The sequence below is a fragment of the Larus michahellis genome, chromosome 1 (genome assembly GCF_964199755.1).
Source record: "Larus michahellis chromosome 1, bLarMic1.1, whole genome shotgun sequence".
Classification (NCBI taxonomy): Eukaryota; Metazoa; Chordata; class Aves; order Charadriiformes; family Laridae; genus Larus; species Larus michahellis.
The window spans coordinates 88473796-88492060 of record NC_133896.1 but is presented as its reverse complement, the minus strand read 5'-3'; positions in this window follow the sequence as shown (position 1 = coordinate 88492060).

Below are 18265 nucleotides of genomic sequence, written 5' to 3'. Positions count from 1 at the left end.
TTGTGTTGCGGTCATTGTATTTATGTTCTTCTGTTAGAAACTGTCATCCTGGTTGTTTTAATTTAATTGTGCATCTGATTTTGAAGTCTGTCAAGCATTTAAATGTTTATGAATCTCTGCTAAGAAAGATGCAAAAAGACCTGTGATGGTATTTTCCAAACTCATATGGGCTCCAGTGGCTTTGGATAGCCTCTAAGCTCCCGCTGCCCTTGCCTGGCTGTGATGCTGACACAGCCCCTGCTATCATGGTATTGGCTTGACCTTCTCTCACCCACACAGGCTCCACAGAAAACAGAGTGACAGCTGTAGCTGTTACTCAAAAGCATGGCCACAATGTAAGGGCTGAGCAGCACTATCACCCTCCTTTTCTAATTACAACTACTCAGTATTTGGAAGTGCCAATGGAGTACCACACCAGGTGTGAAAAACCCAGGTTTCGGTTCCTATTCTGAACTAGAAGCAACATTTCCAATCTTCTACAAGAGTCCCATCAGTGTTACATTTCTCTCATTCCCCACTTTTCTATTCCAGATAAAATGCAAAGGTTGCAGAAAAAAAACCTCCACTCCTGCCTCAGGCAAATCTTTAACTTAAGGACCCCTGCGGAGGTGGGTGGGTATAAACCCCCATTTACAGTGAAAAGGGTTAATGCCACTGGTTTAAGACAGAGAAGTTTTGGTAGAAAGTGTGGGATTTCAAAAGCAACCCTGATCTCAGTATGTCATCTTCCTTGCCTTGAGTGGTAGCATGTGAGCTGATCCTAGTCCCCATCTCTTACACGGACCCCATGAAAAACACCACCACTTACACATACGTACAAAAGCATGTATATACATACACATACATGCCTGCCTGTACATATCTATACCCACACATGTAGCTAGCATGTCTAACTTCGTACAAGGACATGACTCTGCAAACCTGCTGCCTACAAGTCAGGTGCTGTAACTCAGAGATCGGAAAAAGCAATCAAATAGAAAAGGAATGCCAGAGCCCACAAGGGCTGGGCAAACAGCCTAACAAGTGGGTCCCCCTTTCCCCCTAAGTTGGCAGACCTGGCTGGTAAGCTCAAAGAATGGTGCCCTGTCCTCTGACCACTGAAGGTCGGGGTGAGGACAACATGCTATTTAGCATGAGGCTGAATGGCTTCGTTCCTTTGCCTCAGAAAATTAAAACCAAGACAAATAACTAACACAAAAAATGTCAAGTCTCCAAGGGAGAAAAAGGAATGAGTGGTGAGGAGGAGAATTGACCTCAGTTTCACAGAGAATATATTTATGCTGTCCCCAGGCGAGGCAGGACACATTGTCAGGAACATGCTCCTGAGAGCATCCGCACCCATCGGAGGACAGCAAGTTCAGTCGACGAAGACTAGAGAACTCCAAAAGCCTTAGCAGTCGCAAGTGAGACCTCTCCATCCCTTTTGCTGTCTGTCCCACCACCCCAGAGTGCAGTCCCGGAGAAGGAGGTTGGAAGGAGACGGAGGAGCCAGAGTACAGTAACTCCTAGCCCAGAAGGAAGGATTTACGACCTGTGAGAGATACCTTCAAGACATGCACCTTGGGGCCAAAGCAGCTTCTCCCTCTCCAATATAAAGGCACAGAAGAGAGCTGCGCCCATGCCGGGGAGGTATCCTGCAAAACCCAGATGAGATCCCTGCAAAGCAAGTTCATCAAGGTGATGGGAGTGCCGTGCAATGGCGGTGAAAGATGAAAACAGTTTCTCAGCTCTGAATAAGCTCTAAGTAAACTGAAAGCCAGGCAGGGAGCACCTTGGTGCTGAGAGCACTTACGGGGCTCTGTGGCTTGAAAATGGGGGCTTCACTGTGAGGTGTAGGGTCACACATCCACAGGACAAAGAGAGGTTTCCTTCACCCTTCGCAGCTGGCAGTCACATTCTTAAAATTGCCCACACAGTGCAACTCTGTGTTCATTACTTATTGAAAACTCCTTTTCACTTGTTTTGCCACCAGTGCTGAAGGTCTATAATTACCCGATGCCACCGTTCCCTGTCTCCCTTCACCTGTGACTGCAGTGCCAGCGAGTGTGGAGCAGTTCCAGCTATCTTTATGTGAACTGGAAATACGTAGTTATGCAAATTGCCCTGCGTGGTAGCCAGATAGCACGAGAACTTTGAAAGATGTGGGAGAAATGCGCGATCTAAATGCTCAGTGTCATTATTTGCTCTTAATTACATATTGCTTCCTAACAGCTGTTTGGCATGCAGCACCTGTTGTTTTAATGTTGCTGGAATAAAGGGTCTTTTAGCTGTTACGATGCCATTGCTTGGCCCTAATTACAGTTATTAGCAAGGACCAAAACTTGACCCGGGCTACATGACACGGCTGTGCAGAGAAACACCTTTGGACTAATGGTGTCTGCAATACTCCTAATATTTTTCCAGGATACATCCTTTTTCATTTGCATCACAAAGACTATAAAGTACTTATACATGACACCTCTAAATCCTTTATAATGCATCACGTCAAACAGCCCATTTAGTACCGACTCCGTGGTATAAAGTAGCACAATACACTGAAGTTGCTATGCTGAATTGTGTCAAAAGATCTGCTTTTTTAATTCCCCCATAATCTTAGGGATGGAAATAGAACACTGTAGCAGTTCAGAAGCTGTTCCAGTGTGGCATGTCAAATGTTACTGCAGCGCTATTTTGACGGTGAGTCATCATGCAAGACAATGAATTGAGACAAATATTGATGTGCCACAAAGTTTTCGTTTCTTCCTTCCCTCCCCCCCTCTTTCTCAAATCACCACAGTGGAGAAAGGAAATAAAGTGAGTGGGAGCAAAGTGCAAAGTACAGTTCAGAAGCAGCTGACCTGCCATTAACAAAATTGAAAAAAAATTACAGGCGCATTAAAGCTGTGACTTGCAGCAAGTAAAGGAAGAAGAGTTCCCACTGAGACGCCCTCTCATCCCTTTCTGCCGAAGCCTTGTGCTTACACAGCGTCTGCTCCAGCGTGGGGGAGTAAGCTGAAAGCAACGGAGCAGCTCTAATGCAGGATTTCCTCACCACTGGCAAGCCAAGAGGGGCCTTTGACGTTGCTTTGGAATATTCTCTGCAGGTAACTTTCAGCCAAGGTTTGGCTGAAGAGGGGCAACAGGTTTCTGATGAAGACACCGAACTGGGGTGCAGGAGCTCTAGGCTTAGCTCCCAGTTCTCTCACTGGAACGGGACTGTTCCAAACCAGTGTCCAGACTGGAAGAGCATTTTCATCTGGTATCTAGAAAAAATGCAAAGGAGCAGTAACACAGCACTCCAGCCAAGAGACTAAAGGGACAATAAAGTGAATGTAGTGTATCTAGACGGCAACTTTGTCGCCTGCAGAAAAGATTTAGGATAAAAATCTTTGCTCCCTTCACAGGAAACTCACATTTTCTTTCATGTAGATTATAACAGTTCAAGTTGGTTATGTAACTGGCAAACAAATTCACATGTTAAGACCCAATTCACATGTAGGCACAAAAATAGAGCTGGCTTACTGAATTCACTTATTCAAGAAGTATAGCATTTATGCAGATTTCAGTGTTTTGTATGCAACTCCTAGCAGCAAAGAGAATAAAGTAATGTCCTGTACCTTATCTAGTTTAAATGAGAATGGGTTTGCTCTGGTTTACATGATATATCTGTCTGAAGAGAGTCGTGTTTCAGGCCATACCCAAGCTTGTTAGAGAACTACCGACAATGGGAAAGCAGAAAAATAGGAGTGACTGGAACACGTTATACCATCAACTAACGCTTCACATCCAGTTTCTCTTCTGCTTCTCTGCCCTCCTTTTCTTCAGCAGAAGGTGATCGTTGCCTGTTTGTAGATAGCACAGTCAAATCTGTGCCAAGTGAATGCAATCTAATTATATTTGTTGGCATGCAAATACAGCCTACTATTGCTTAAGCAGGTTTTAAAAATACAGTCATGCTAGTAATTAATATATGCTATAAAGTGAGATAAAAGCCATATGACAGAGAACCTTGCGCTTATTACATGTCATATGCATTACTGGCATACAAATCTGAATCCTGATTTCCACAGCCAGGTTTCTAAATGCCTTCCAAAGGTAAGCGATCAGCTGCTCCGTCCACTTTCACCACAAGGACAGAGGGTTAAATTAAGCTGAAATACGTGAGCAGTGGGCTAAGCATGTGCACACAGTCAGTGACTGTGACTCAGCTGACATGCAGTTACTTACTGTGCTGCAGTAAGTTGCTCGTGTCTTTGAAGACCTCACTGGAAATACAAGAAGAGCTCAGATTTGGGATCAAAGCCCCTTTAACAAGAGTATCTACCTGGGCAATGATGGCAAGAGGTGTCTTTTTAGTGGCTGTCAAAGAACTGGACAGTGACACACTATTGGTGTTGCACGAATGGCAGTAGCATGCCATCAGGGCCGGGTGGTGCAGAGCTACTTGTGTTCCTGGTCTAAGGGCAAAATTTAAGCATTGAATGGAAGACCTGAATGCAAAGGATTTTTTTCGCTACGTAGGACTTCCCCTCTCATTCCAGGACTGGGCTTCCCCAAGTAGTTACCTTTCTACAGCATTAGCAGCTGCTTTTGAACTTGAGAGCAGCATATTTGTCCTCACCAATTGCCAAAATAAAATACGTCTTACACTATTGGCTCAAGATAACCTATGCTGCTGCCCAGAGCAACGACAGCTGATGATCTTATCCATCACTATCCATCATATGCTGGCACTGACATCATCTGTAGACATGGCATCCATATCTCAATTATACTGCACCGTCTGATGCAAGCCAAATTTTTCAAGTCATCCCAAATATCATCCAGAATGAAAGTGTGAGGAGCACAAAGCAAGTCTTCTGTAGAAGTGGTTTTTTCCTCCCCAGAGGCATGCGAACTATTCTCAGTAGTTTCACATGGTCTCCTGCAAAAGCCGCTTGCCTGGCTGTGTAGGAGGATTGCCCTTCTGATAGCTAACAGACTCTGGTTGACCTGTCCATACAAGGGTTATAAATGCCTATTACACAAACACAATGAATGTTACCTTGGGATTTCAGTGCGTGTGTGAAACTTGTTTTCATACTAACTAAATAGCTATTAATACTTTTGCGTCTGTAAGATGTCCTCTTTTCAGTTTAGCATTGAATTTGTTCCGAGATAAATAGAGGATTTCTGTCTCTTGTGCTGTCAAATCCACTTCCTGCCAACACAGGTGTTTTATGTTTTTCCTTTCACTCGTGGTGATTACTTTATTGTGTACTTATGTCATGCCTTAAACTTCTTTCTAGGTACATTCTCTAGCAATATGTTTTTCCTTTTCCAGATGAGACGTCTTTACCATGACAAGCTGCACATCCAAAGTGCCACTGGGCTTTGTATTCATTAGAAAAAAAGTTGATAAGAACATATGACCCCGAACATAGAAAACAACACAAAAATCTATAAAATCAGAATGAAAGAGCTAAACTATGGATCTCCATTTCCTTCTCAATAAACCTATCCAATGAAATCTCCATCTGACTCTGCCAAATCATTTTCTTACTTGATCAAGACACGAGATGGCTGCAGATTAAGAGTGGGAAAGATATTTCCTCCTCTCCCATAAAAAATTATACGACTTTTTAAAATCAAATGATCTTTCAGGCACTCCACACTTTTGAGTCTAATTTCCTCGATAGCTGTTCTTAATGTCATTGCCGTACTTTTGCCAATAGCATATTTGCAGTATTCAGTAAAGAGACTGGTCTCCAGTCTGATGCGTCTTCTTTCCCTCCTCTCTTGTAAATCAACATGATTAGCTCTTTTTGGCTCATCGATCCTGTCAGCTCACTTTTCCACTGGGCACTGTTATAAACTTCCAGCAGCTTCTTACCCAAAACATCCCCAAAATTCCAATAAAACTCCCTGAGAAGCCCATCGCTCTGCCACTCCTTGCCAGCTCCAAGGCACATTAGAGGCTCAGATGCCATTTTCTGCAGTCCCGATTGCAATTGTCTCACTCACGCAGAATAGCATCCTCTGTCAAGAGTAATTCCCACTGAGCCCAAAGGGTATATTCATGGTACATAGCGTCATCGTGATATATAGCGTTATTCAGGAGGAGCAATGGTGTCACAATTTGGCGCCTTCCCCAGTCTTGGTTCCATGATCAACCCAGTGGCAGAAGCTCTGTGTGTTTCATTGGACTGGGAAGCAGGACTCAGATATCATAACAGAGCTTATTTGTAGCCACAGCTCATTATATTGTGAACTACTCACTTGTAGGGACTAGTTTGGAAATACTCACTTGTACCAGGTTCCTCAAGTACAAAAAGTTTTCTAAAATTTGGCACTATTTTTTATTGAGCATTCTGAACTAAAACCCACAACTGTTTTTTCCAGCTCCTCGGTTTTACGTTTTCTTTCTTCAAAGTACTGACATTTTTACTGTAACTTCAATTACTCTTTTCAAATCACTTGTAACCACAGGCTTTTCCTCACAGAGACAGCCAACTCTTCCCACTGTGGAAATTAATGGCAAAGTTATTGTTGACTTCAGTAGTACCAGATGAAGTGTTTCAAGTACTAGCTTGTTTGTAAAAAGAACAACTGGGTTTTGTGTCAGCTCTGATTCGTCCCTGCTGTTCTGCATCAGACTTTTGAAATGCTTAACTCCTGTTAAACATGAACTTTGTTTTTATTGCTGCCTTCTCCATTCATTCACACCTGTATCAAGAGTCTCTCTTGACTTTTGGGAGTGTAGGTGATGTACTATCTTCTTTAGAGGCCAGAGGATGTCCCTCAGAGGAGGTCCCTCAGAGGAGATGCTCACAGAGGAAATGAAGTTAAGGAAACCTAACAAGCAAAAAGGGCCTTATGAGTAGAAATCATTAGGGCTTGTCAGAAGTGAGTAAATTAAAGGAAATAACATGCAAATGAGGCCCATTTAGGGGAACCATGAAGAGCACTTGAGACAAGGGGTGCTAGCCTTTTTTTTGCTGACAGCAGGAAGAGTTGAAACCTGGGGATTGCTCACTGGGATATCCCCATCCCAGAGTTTTGCTGGACCAAGATTAAGCTCTGCATCTCCCTGTGCCCTCTTTCAAATACACTTTCTTCTGAACATCAAAGACATTTTCCTGGTGACCTGTGCTCTGCTAAGGTTGGCTCCCATTATTTTAATTTTCTCTTCAGCGAGCAGCTGCTTTCCAAAACCCAAGGTATTTTTCACCAGGACATCCCCATTTCCCAACTGCCCCACCACAGTCCGGTGAGGAAGCATTAACAAGACACCACAATGCCTGGGCCACTCCTGCTTTTTCCCCTTTATTCCTTCGGATGCAGTCACTCAAGTCAGAGGGTCCCATTGGTCGGGCACCATGTAAGGGACACAATCATCTCCACCCACGCTGCTCCAGCTCTCTAGTTAAACCAGAGACCTTCCCCCTCCAGGCCCGCCAGCACAGCTCTTTTCATGATCACTAAGTTCATACACACAAAAATAAACGACAATTAGAAAATCCAGCTTGCCTTGGCAGGAAGGAATTTAGCTCCACAAAAAGACAAGACATCCACATGGAGGAAGAGCCACAGGGCTCTGGCTGCCAGGCAGCTGGGAAGTGGATCCCATGCAGAGGGAGGGTGGTATGTTCTTGCTCCTCATCTGGGGGCAGAGCAGAGCCCCCGTGCCACCCCTCCCTTGAGACATTCATGCGCGCTGCAGGGAAAAGTAGCCTCCTGGGGTGGCTCTTAGCCTTCGAGGGGTAAATAGAGATTATCAGCTAATCACCCTAAACCTTGAGGATTAATAGATGATCTAATCTCCAACGATTTAATTGAACGCATAAAGGCCATAAGCACCTGAAGCCTGGAGTGCATATATCCTCGTCGAATTTTGGCTCCAGTGGAGTATGATAAATCATTTCTTATTTTTTAAGCAGAGCTGCAAGACAGCAATAATGCTTCCATTTTCAGTGGTCACCACAGCACCAAGTAAATATTTTATCACTGTTTTACAAACCAGACTCTGTAACGGTACATATATTAACAGTGTTAGCAGTGCAATTATTAATTTTTCATGCTCTTAAAGTGTAATTAATAAAGCCCTGCTTCTTCCCAGACCACAGCAGGCATAGTTTCATGCTTTAGAACAAGTTTCTCTCAGAGGATGGGAAGAGGCCAGCTGCTCAGGTTAATCTCCACTTCCACAGCTTGCAGTGTAGCTGATGAAGAGCATCGAAATGAACCCTTGGCTGGGGACCATCAGACTATAAATCTGGTGCACAGGTAAGTTGATCTACCTGACTTGAGGAAAAAGGGGCTTGTGTGAGCCTGTGCCACTAACATCAGCCAAAAGGGTTGCAGCTTTTTCTTGCCTCGTACAGACCCTCGACTTCCACTGCCCCACATCCCAGCGTTTGGCTGGCAGTGGAGTGCAGGTCAGGTGCAAGTTTGCAGACTGGAAACCTCCCGCGTGCTCATCATCCTGGGTAAAGTCCAAACCCAGAAGAGGCCGCTGTGCTAAATGTGTTTGCAAATGTTGCTGGTGGTACAGCGATGGTTCACTCCTTGAGTGCTCAGCATCTGCTGGAGCACCAGGTGGCCCGTAAGCCCACACCGGGTGGCCCATGAAGCAGATGCCGTGTGGAAAACAGGAAAGATACGAAAGAAATATAATTTTTAAACAGTTAAAGTAACTTTTCCTACATTGAGCCTTTCCTAACACTTTCCTTGTATTAAAAAAAAAAAAAAAGAAAAAAAAAAAGAGAGAGGAAAAAAATGAGAATGTAAACAAATTGAAAACAGAGTTAAAACCAGGGCATCAAATCAAACACAGACAGAATGAAGACTGGCTCAGACCATTTTTTTAATCTCAAACTAAAACTGAACCGTTAGTTTGAACTTCTTCTTGACACTGGATTGGAGTGGAACCAGGACACAGATGACACTAAGCCTGACCTGAATAAAAAATGAAGCAATTCAGCTTCCAACATTCACACGGAGATTTTCAGAACTGCTAAGCAAGCTACACGAATGAGATCTACTGAATCTCCAAAGGATGTGAGTCACATATCCTAAAAATGATTAGTTACTTGGCTAAGATGGGTGATAAACTCCTATTAATCTGAAAAAAAAAAAGCCAGTAAAAGAGAGATGTGTCAGGGTAGCTGGACATCTGAACCTGGATGACTGGAGTTCTTTGAAGAAAGTTTAATTTATATATGTGTGCATTGTTCTGCTTGTCCTCAGTGTATGCGGTCAACTATCTTTGCTCTTCTCTAATATTTATTTCCGTTTGTCAGAAAATTAAAGTTTTGACTGACAACTGAAAAGAACGGTTATTGTAGCAATTGTCAGCTTTAGATTTTTTTGTCAAAAATTGCTAGTAGCTGTTTTACATGCAAAATTAAGTCCTTTTTTTGATCAAGTCTGCTCTTGAATTCTGTACCAATGATTTCCTGGAGAGCATTTGCAATACCCTGCAGCTCCCTCTGCTCACCCACCTATAAAACCATGCTAATAACAATATTTACCTCCCTCAATCAAGTTTTGTGAAGCTTCATTAAGGAACATTTTTAAAGCACTTTGCAATTCTTAAATGAAGGCTGCCCAGACAGTATAAAATTCAATTACACTAGAAACCAAAAAGCCATGATTTAATCCTTAGCATCTGGATAAAACAAAAATCTAAAAAAATACATATAATAACTGGAGACCAGAAACAAAAAACACATTATGAGAGGTGGAGCTGTGAGCACAGTTAATATGATAACTGCTTTCATATAATTTAGCTCAAATAAATTAGCTATGGCTTGTCAAACCAAATCTGTGGCTAACCTTGTGGATAACAATGGAGAAGTGAGCCGCTAACATGCCTGATTACGAACCGAGTGGCTTTTCTCAGCCAGAGGGCTTTAGCCCAGCAAAATCCAGCACCTTGCAGCAGATGATGGAGGGTTAGGGAGCAGGAACAGAAATTTGTATCTAGGCAACATCAGGAAGCGTGTATTTGGGAAAAAAATGTTCTTTGTTTCTTTAATGAAAAAGTGTGTTAGTAAGGACATGTAATTTGGGGTATAATTGGCTGAGAGATGTTAAAAACCTTCTCACCCCCATGTAAAAACGTGACTTCTGGATGATCATCAAACAGGCAAGAAGACGACAAAATGCACCCGTGCCAAAATATTACCAAGGAGGCTATTGCCTACTCAAAGTTTGAAGTTTGCTGCTTTCCTTTGTGTTTCTTTCCACAGCTCTCCCAGGGAGAGACATGACTGCAACACATAAACCATTTGATCCCAAGATTTATGCCACACTCCTATCGCTAGCGTGACAGTCAGCGGGCACCGGGCCCCGGTTCAATAATTTACTGTGAATCTGGCTTTTGGTCTTCTAACAGTAATCAAACCTGCCCTGGCTGCGTGACACAGCGGTGCTCATCTCTTATCAGCTCATCCCTCTGCTTCACCATGTTTTGGGGTTAACATTTCAGCAGGGTCCAGGAAGGACTGGGTATCTTTGTAACTCACCCAAACCCAGCAGAAAAGGAAAAAGCCTGCAAAAACTTCAAATTGTGCATTTTTGTTGATTCAACAGAAACGGGATCACTTGCCCTGCCTGCTCCTGACAAAATATCAGTAGCGAGCTGATCTCTGAGCTCACAGGTGTTAATGGTCCTGGAAGTCTGGTCCCAGGTAATGGGTACCTCAAGTTAAGGCGATAAACTTGCTACCTACCTATCCAGTATGGGTTGGGCTGGTGAATTTAATAGCACCTTATGGTTTGCTATGCAGCCTAACGCCTGATCCAGCAAACGCTTACATACACGAAGGGGGCTGCTGTTGTCCTTTAAGTTACTCACGTGTGTAGGAGTTTGCATGACTGAAGGATGAACTCTTTGTCTTTCGTAGATTTATGAAGGATTGACCTCCTCATGGCTCGTCTTTCTGTTTTACAAAGGGTTAGAAAGAGCAGCAGAGGCAGCTTTCCACGCACCGAAGACTTAGGTTGGTTTTAAGAATGATGCAGACAGAGGTACTCCCAACCTGCTAGATGGACTTAACAGCACTTCTTGGATATATATATGTATATAACTGCTTGTCGAGTGTAGAGTACAATTCAGCCTCAGCAAATTTCAGTTGGTGTTATGCATCAGATGACAATCATGTCAGCCCTGAAATAAGTTCAAATCAAATAAAATCAATTTTTTTCCTTGGTACTCTTTCTTTCTGTTTCTCTGATTTTTCAGAGCTTGTTGATACTTCTTGAGTCTACAAAGTGGAGAGCAGTGAGCTTTTAAAATGTGTGTTGCCAATTCCCAGGGGACCTGGATTATATTTCTCCTTTCAATCATTTTTGCTCCGAGTCCCTTCCAGGACAGAAGAAGGGGAGTGTCACACGTAGAGCACAGGCTACAGCCTGGCAAAAGAAGAGTGGTGAAGTCATCCTGTGTTGGCTCTGCAGCGAAGAGTTTTATTCCTATGCCTTGACTGAATATTTTATAAGTTAGTGGCTGGTTTTCCTCTTGTACCCCAGACATTCATTTCTGAGGACTGTTAGGTACCAGGTGGGTTTTTGTGAAAAGGAGTACTTCAGCGATCATTTCCTGGTGTCCTATCTTTTAAGCATGAGCATTACGAGTACGTGAATGCTCATAAAGCTCAAAATTTCTGATGCAGTCTTAACTCTTCCTTATCAAAATGCTTATACTGTAGCTTACAAGCTAACGAAACCTTGCTGTGAGCTTGCAATATTTGTGCTTTTTTTTTTGGTTGTTCTCCTATTTCTATCAAGTTATTTATACGACAGAAACCTGCACAACTGCTTTTATTTAACCTTGAAACAGGAAGACTCAAGGGCATATTTATGATCATACCTACACATAGAAAAAACTACTGAGTTCCTCTTTTTTAGACGGCAAAATAAACTAATAAAATCTTTTCCTCCACAACATCCAGATAGAGATTAGGCAGACAATTCTTTTTCCCACGCATAACATTGTACAATTGTCTAAGTGCATTACTGCTTGTTTTAGGTTTTTTTTCTGCAAAACCCTATGGACCACACAACAAAGCCAAAGATATCAGGCATGAAGCTGATTATGAGTTCTTAATTCAAGAACAATAATTAGCCAACTTACAAAAAAATCACAGTGGAACTAGGCTTGCAATCTCTCCAATTTTCCACCCATTTCAATGCTAAGCTTGACTTGTCTTTTACCAGTGGAAGATAATGAAGCTTCAGTTCATGGATTTCATGAAAAGTGGTCCCAGTTATTTGCCTAGATAGGCAACTCGCAAAACATGAATTTAACATTTTTATCCAAAACAGGTTTTTTATCAAAAACATTGCAAGGTACCATTTTTTTGAGATGTCCTTCTCACTAGAGACTTTCCTGTCGAGATTGATATGGAAAGGCATGGGTACCACAACTCCTAAGTGAGTAACTTCCTTGAGATGCCTCTTAGCAAAAGTGTTTATGGAGATGTACTGCCCTAGCAGCAGCCTACTCAGACAAAACAGTTTCTTCTATATTTTACCATGGTTTATGGAGAAGGTGCTCTGAAACAGATCTTGGCAAACAACCAGGTGCCTTCCTGATGCCCAGGAGCCAGGACTATGGTCACCCCTTTTGTTCCTCAGATGGGCCGTGCACAGCACGCAGAGGGGCAGCAGCCCTGTCCCAGTCCCTCTCATCCCAAAACAGGTAGCTGTTGATGAAGGACCACGGACAGTCAGAAACAACAGGGTTTTTCCTCACAGCAAAGGTTGGTGAGAATGAAAACAAGCGCATCCTCAACTTTTTCCATAGAAAATTTCAACTTTTCACAGGCCAAAGCCTGAAGGCTCTCATTTGAAAAAAACAGAGGCATCTACAATCAGATCTCCACTGTCTACTGTGATGAAGGAGTGAATAACCTGCATAAAGTCGAAACATTACCCACAGTGAATTAAACCATACAGCAGCAGCACTTAAGGGCAAAAGAGAGGTTGGATATCCCATTGCTGCAATGCCTGAAATTTCCTCGGTCAGGACCAAAGCAAGCAGCTGAGCCCGTGCAACACAGAGGCACTCAGATGCAACCATAACACTTGCAGAGCCAAGATGCCTCACGCCGACCTAGTTTAAGTGCCTTTGTTCTCAAGGTACAGTTAATCCAAATATAGCCATCTTTTGATTATTTACAGCAGGACTCATCTGAATTTCGGAAAGGCTGCAAAGGAGCATCATGGGAAGTATAGTTCAGGTGTTCCCATATTGCTGGTTTTCTCTGTGGGACAGACTCTACACCCCACCATGCAACATGGCCAGAGAATCCCATGGCACCCATCAGTAAGTAGGTCAGGCAGAAAAAACATCTCTTTTTCCCCCCTGTAAAGCTTGTATACAAAGTACATTGTATAGCGCTAAGCTGAACTCTAAACTCAATCTCCTGCAGAAAATTAGTGGACAGTGGGTTTAGTTTTAATTTTTTAGCCAATCCAGAGTAAGAATATTTTGCCCCTGAAGACCCCACTTTCTGGAGCAAGCTCACAAGAAAGTAGCAATGATTAAACATTTGCAGTGTAATTAGCAAGTACTCAGATGTAGTAAAATACACGTGAAGCATTTCCATGGTCTGATAGGGATCTAGATAAAAGGGAATCAAAGAAACGCATAGATTTTCATACAACTCCATCCCTGGCTCTGACAACAATAACCAGTTCTGTTCTCTAGAGCCTGCCCCCAACTTTGCAGACATTTTTTTAATTTTAACCTCGAACCTTTAATCATTTTACAACTTACTAAGGAAATTCAGCCCTTTCTAGTTGAAGGTTGGAAGAGTAACACTCACCGACCCTTTTTGGATGCAGTTACATTTTGATCTTTGCCTAATAAACTGACTCTTGGCTCATAGGTCATCTGCACGCTTTCAGAAATCCCTGGTTTCTCCTAGGTCATCTGTCCGTAAAATCCAGATGAACCTACAAATCAATACACATTTGTATCCTAAATTTTGGCATGTAACGGTGCTAACAACTTCCCTTTATCTCAGGTCCCCATTCCTACTTCAACAAGAGTTTTGTCCTTGTAAAAGCAGTAGGCATAAGTAGACAACTTGCATTTTTCTATTTGTGTATTCGGTGAGAACACACAAATATTTGTGTATACTGTGAGATTACTTGCTAGGAGATAAAGTCTTGAAGATAGATTCAGCATTTAACATTAGATTTGGATATTTTGGTCACACAAACAGACAGATGTGATCAAACAACACTCACTAAATATATATCTTGCCTTGAATAGTTATTAAAGTCTAAAATTAAAATACATCCTGAAGATATAGAATTAAAGTGTAGTCTGGAAGCTATAGTTTTTCTTCTCGTGCAGTAGTGAAATGGTTAATGATTTTTTCTGAAGAACTTTAGAGGCACAATGGAGAAGCACAGAAGCATAAATCTGAAGGTTAAATTTGTATTGGCTTTGCTCCTCCCTCCCATAGGAGCACAGATGGTAAAAACCTTAAAGCTACCCCTGCTATTATCATGGAATAAATGAATTATCAGGTTTCTCCCTCACAATGCTAACTATGGAAGGCGCCTTCCTACTCACATCATGATCGAGATCATTTAAATGAAAAACTGCTGCTTGTTTGATCTGAAAAAAAAAAAGAAAAAAAAAAAAAGAAGGGGCTGCAGGGGGGAGGAGATGTCTAAAAGACCTGGATCACCCTTTGGAGATGGAGCAGTCGCTTCCACACAGTTGCCTAAAGTCGCAAAGCCAGCCAAGCCCACCGGATTTCTAAATTGACGCAAGGCACTCTCTGCTCAGCTTCTGCTTCAAAGAGCTGCTGTTTGTTTGTTGTGGTGGCTGCAAGAGATGCCGATACCTGAGAAGTGGCATTCCTAGAGGGAAGGCAAAAGGACAAAAAAAAAGAAATCAGCCTTGCACGCAGCTTCCTGGGAAGAGAGCGAAGAAACGTGAGGGATAATGAAAACAAGGCAATGCAAAGCACTAAGAAATGTACAAGAGGGAAATACTCTCTCTGATGCTATGATTAAAATTAGCCATTGGAAAAGATGAACCCCACTCTGCTCGTGCTTCTGCAAGCCTTCGTGCACAACTTAAGACCACTTTAACTAACATTAAGACCCTGATAGGCTTCAGGAAAGCACCTCTCTTCACAGAGCACATAAGCAATTAAAGTAGATGAAATTGGGATTTCAGCCGATGCTCCGATGTTAAAACATGGATGAAACACAATCAGGATTTAAATCTCTCTGCCAATATTTTTACTCAAATTCAGTGAGAAAAAGGAGCAGACTACGAGAATCCAGTGACATAAGTCTTAACTAAATAACGTTACCATTTGAGCCATAAAGGTTAAAGTGAGCACCAGCTCTTGTGTGCACTACCTACAGTAACTTAGTGGTTCCTAAGACCTGTTCTCAACCTTCTATGTAGTGAAATTAAAAAAAAAAAAGAAAGAAAAAAAGCTGGAGTTTCACTGTTTGGTTTTGTGCTCTAGATGTCTGGGGGGAGGGTTGTATTTTCAAGCTATTTTCCACCACACAAAAAGGAAAAAAAGTAAAAAAAAGAGAAGGGACACGACCAGCCAGCTGACCCCAGCTGAAATTCTCAGTAATCACCTTCTTCCAAGAGCTGCGGCTTCAGGAGCAACTTGAAGAGTCCCAGCTAAGCAGCAGGAGGTGGCAGCCAGGAGAACCTGCGTATACGTTTGCTTCTGTATGTTCTGTGAAGGTGACTGTTCTGGGTGAGCACTGAACTTGGTATTAATAGTGACAAAGAGTAACAGTTCGCTTCTCTTCAGCGGCTGTTACTGTGCTTGCCTGCAGATTATTGCTGCTGTACGGCGAGCGCGTGGGTAGGGCTGCACTCCGCTTTCTGGGTAGAGCCGTGCCCTGATGTACGTGTCCTAACGTAGGAAATTAATGGGGTTGTGTTAGGTGGGTAATTTATAGCTTGAGGTGTCAATGAATAGGTATGAGCTTGAAGAAATGCGATTTTAGTTTAAAAGGGCGGGGCTGGGGGGGGATAATCTAAAAAAAGATTTGTTTCTCTTCAGCCAAATCACATATAGGTCCCTTTTCCCTTTAATTGCCACGGTATATAATTCGGAAAATATTAGTCATTCTTCTTTCAAAAATACAAGTAGGGAAATTACATGGGCACCGAAGCATTCAGATGTAAGTGATATCATTAAAAAATAGCAGAAATACAGTAAGGAGAAAATTAACAGTTAGTTGTTCTCTTCAAAAAAGTTCAGCACAATCATGAAATGCTTCCTCTGAGTTATGAATTTAGTCATTTGTGCTGCATTATTTGTACAGATGAAAGCAAGTTATTCCATAATTGAATAACACAATTAGATTTTTATTGTTGAGATCTACCGAGACATTTTACAGCCGTTGTCTGCCACACAGCAACTGTCCCCACCAAACACTGGCACCAGAAAACATAGCCAAAAACCAGCAGGACTGGAGGGAGATCATCCACCGATGACCAGCACAGGTGAATTGATGAAGGGAAGCTAAGTATCTTTAGCACCACAGAAACTATTTTTTGCATCAAACCCTCAAGTAGTTGGTGTGGTTTTCGGCGCTAGTGTTTTTTCCTTTGGGTGTTCGGTATGGCTGGCATAAGCTTCTGGACTTATGCGTGCCCGCTGACTGCTTTATTCAACACTGAGGTTTTCCTGGCTTGTAGAAACTGTCCCTCTGGTTGCTTCAAAGTTCCAGAAGCCCAAAAAGGAGCTCCTAGTGGAGATAGTAAGAAAGCTACTTTTTTCTAACTCTTCTGTCCTCAGATAAGGAGGACATTTTAATAAGTGCTTTTGAAATCATTGGGTCTCATGGACACCATGCAAAAAGCAGGATGGGTACAGAAATAGTCTCAGAAGTGGTGGGTTTTTGGATGTACTTCTTGTTCACACCCCATTTTTGCACAATTTAATTGGCAGGAAGCTCACACCCATCCTCCCTACATGTCCTGCAGCCCCTAAAGCTATAAAGGTGGCGAGGACAGGGGCCAGGCTCTTTTCTGTGGTGCCCGGGGACAGGACAAGAGGTAATGTGCACAAACTTGAACATAGGAAGTTCCACCTAAACATGAGGAGGAACTTCTTTACCCTGAGGGTGGCAGAGCACTGGAACAGGCTGCCCAGAGAGGTGGTGGAGTCTCTGTCTCTGGAGACATTCAAAACCCGCCTGGACGCGTTCCTGTGCAACCTGCTCTAGGTGACCCTGCTCTGGCAGGGGGGTTGGACTGGATGATCTCCAGAGGTCCCTTCCAACCCTATGATTCAATGATTCTATGACAGCAGCTCTCCCCTCACCTCTTACTCCTCAGAAGCACGGCTGCTCCTACAGCTCCACAAGAAACATGACCTGCTGGCTGGCAAACTGCAGCCGCTACGCTAATGTCATGTATCGAGCACCACATCACCGAGCAGCTTTATTGCACAGAGCAACAGGAGAACAAGCTTGCTGGAGAGAGGGCAAAAAATAGCAAGGAGGAGACGGTAGGAACTCGGGAAATCACCATTTAACCTCGTGGGATGAAAACTCTTAATGGGTAAAGAATCATAGAATCATAGAATGTGTTGGGTTGGAAGGGACCTTTAAAGGTCATCTAGTCCGAAACCCCTGCAGTAAGCAGGGACATCTTTAACTAGATCAGAATAAAGAATAAGATGGATGATTTGTATGGACAGCAAATAAATACCGAGCACCTCCCATACAATGAACCAGCGCATGGAAGAAGGAAGCATCCTTGTCCAACAAAATAAAAGACAACCTGAGGTGTGCTTAACTGAGCAGAAATTGTTCAAGCTGTTAGGTGCACCCATGCAGGGGAAGGCACAGACGTCTTTGAATGGGAAAAGCGAGGTAAGGTATAGGGTATGGGGTACTGAGGCAGAGGAAGAAGGGATCAGCTCCGGTGTGGAGCTGTATTGCAAATTATGCACGCAGTAGATGTTTCACAGAACCAGAATATCCTGGGAAGGGACCCATGAGGATCATCGAGGCCAGCTCCTGACTCCACACAGGGTAATCTAAAAGTTAAATCATATATCTAAGAGTGTTGTCCAAAAGCTTCTTGGACACTGACAGGCTTGGAACCGTGACCGCTTCCCTGGGAGCTTGTTCCAGTGCTTGACCACCCTCTCAGTGAAGAACTTTTTCCTAATATCCAATCTGAATTTTCTCCAATGCAGCCTTAAACCAGTCCCTTGCCTCCTATCGCAGGACACCAGAGAGAAAAGATTAGCACCTCCCTCTCCTTTCCCCCTCATGAGGAACTTGT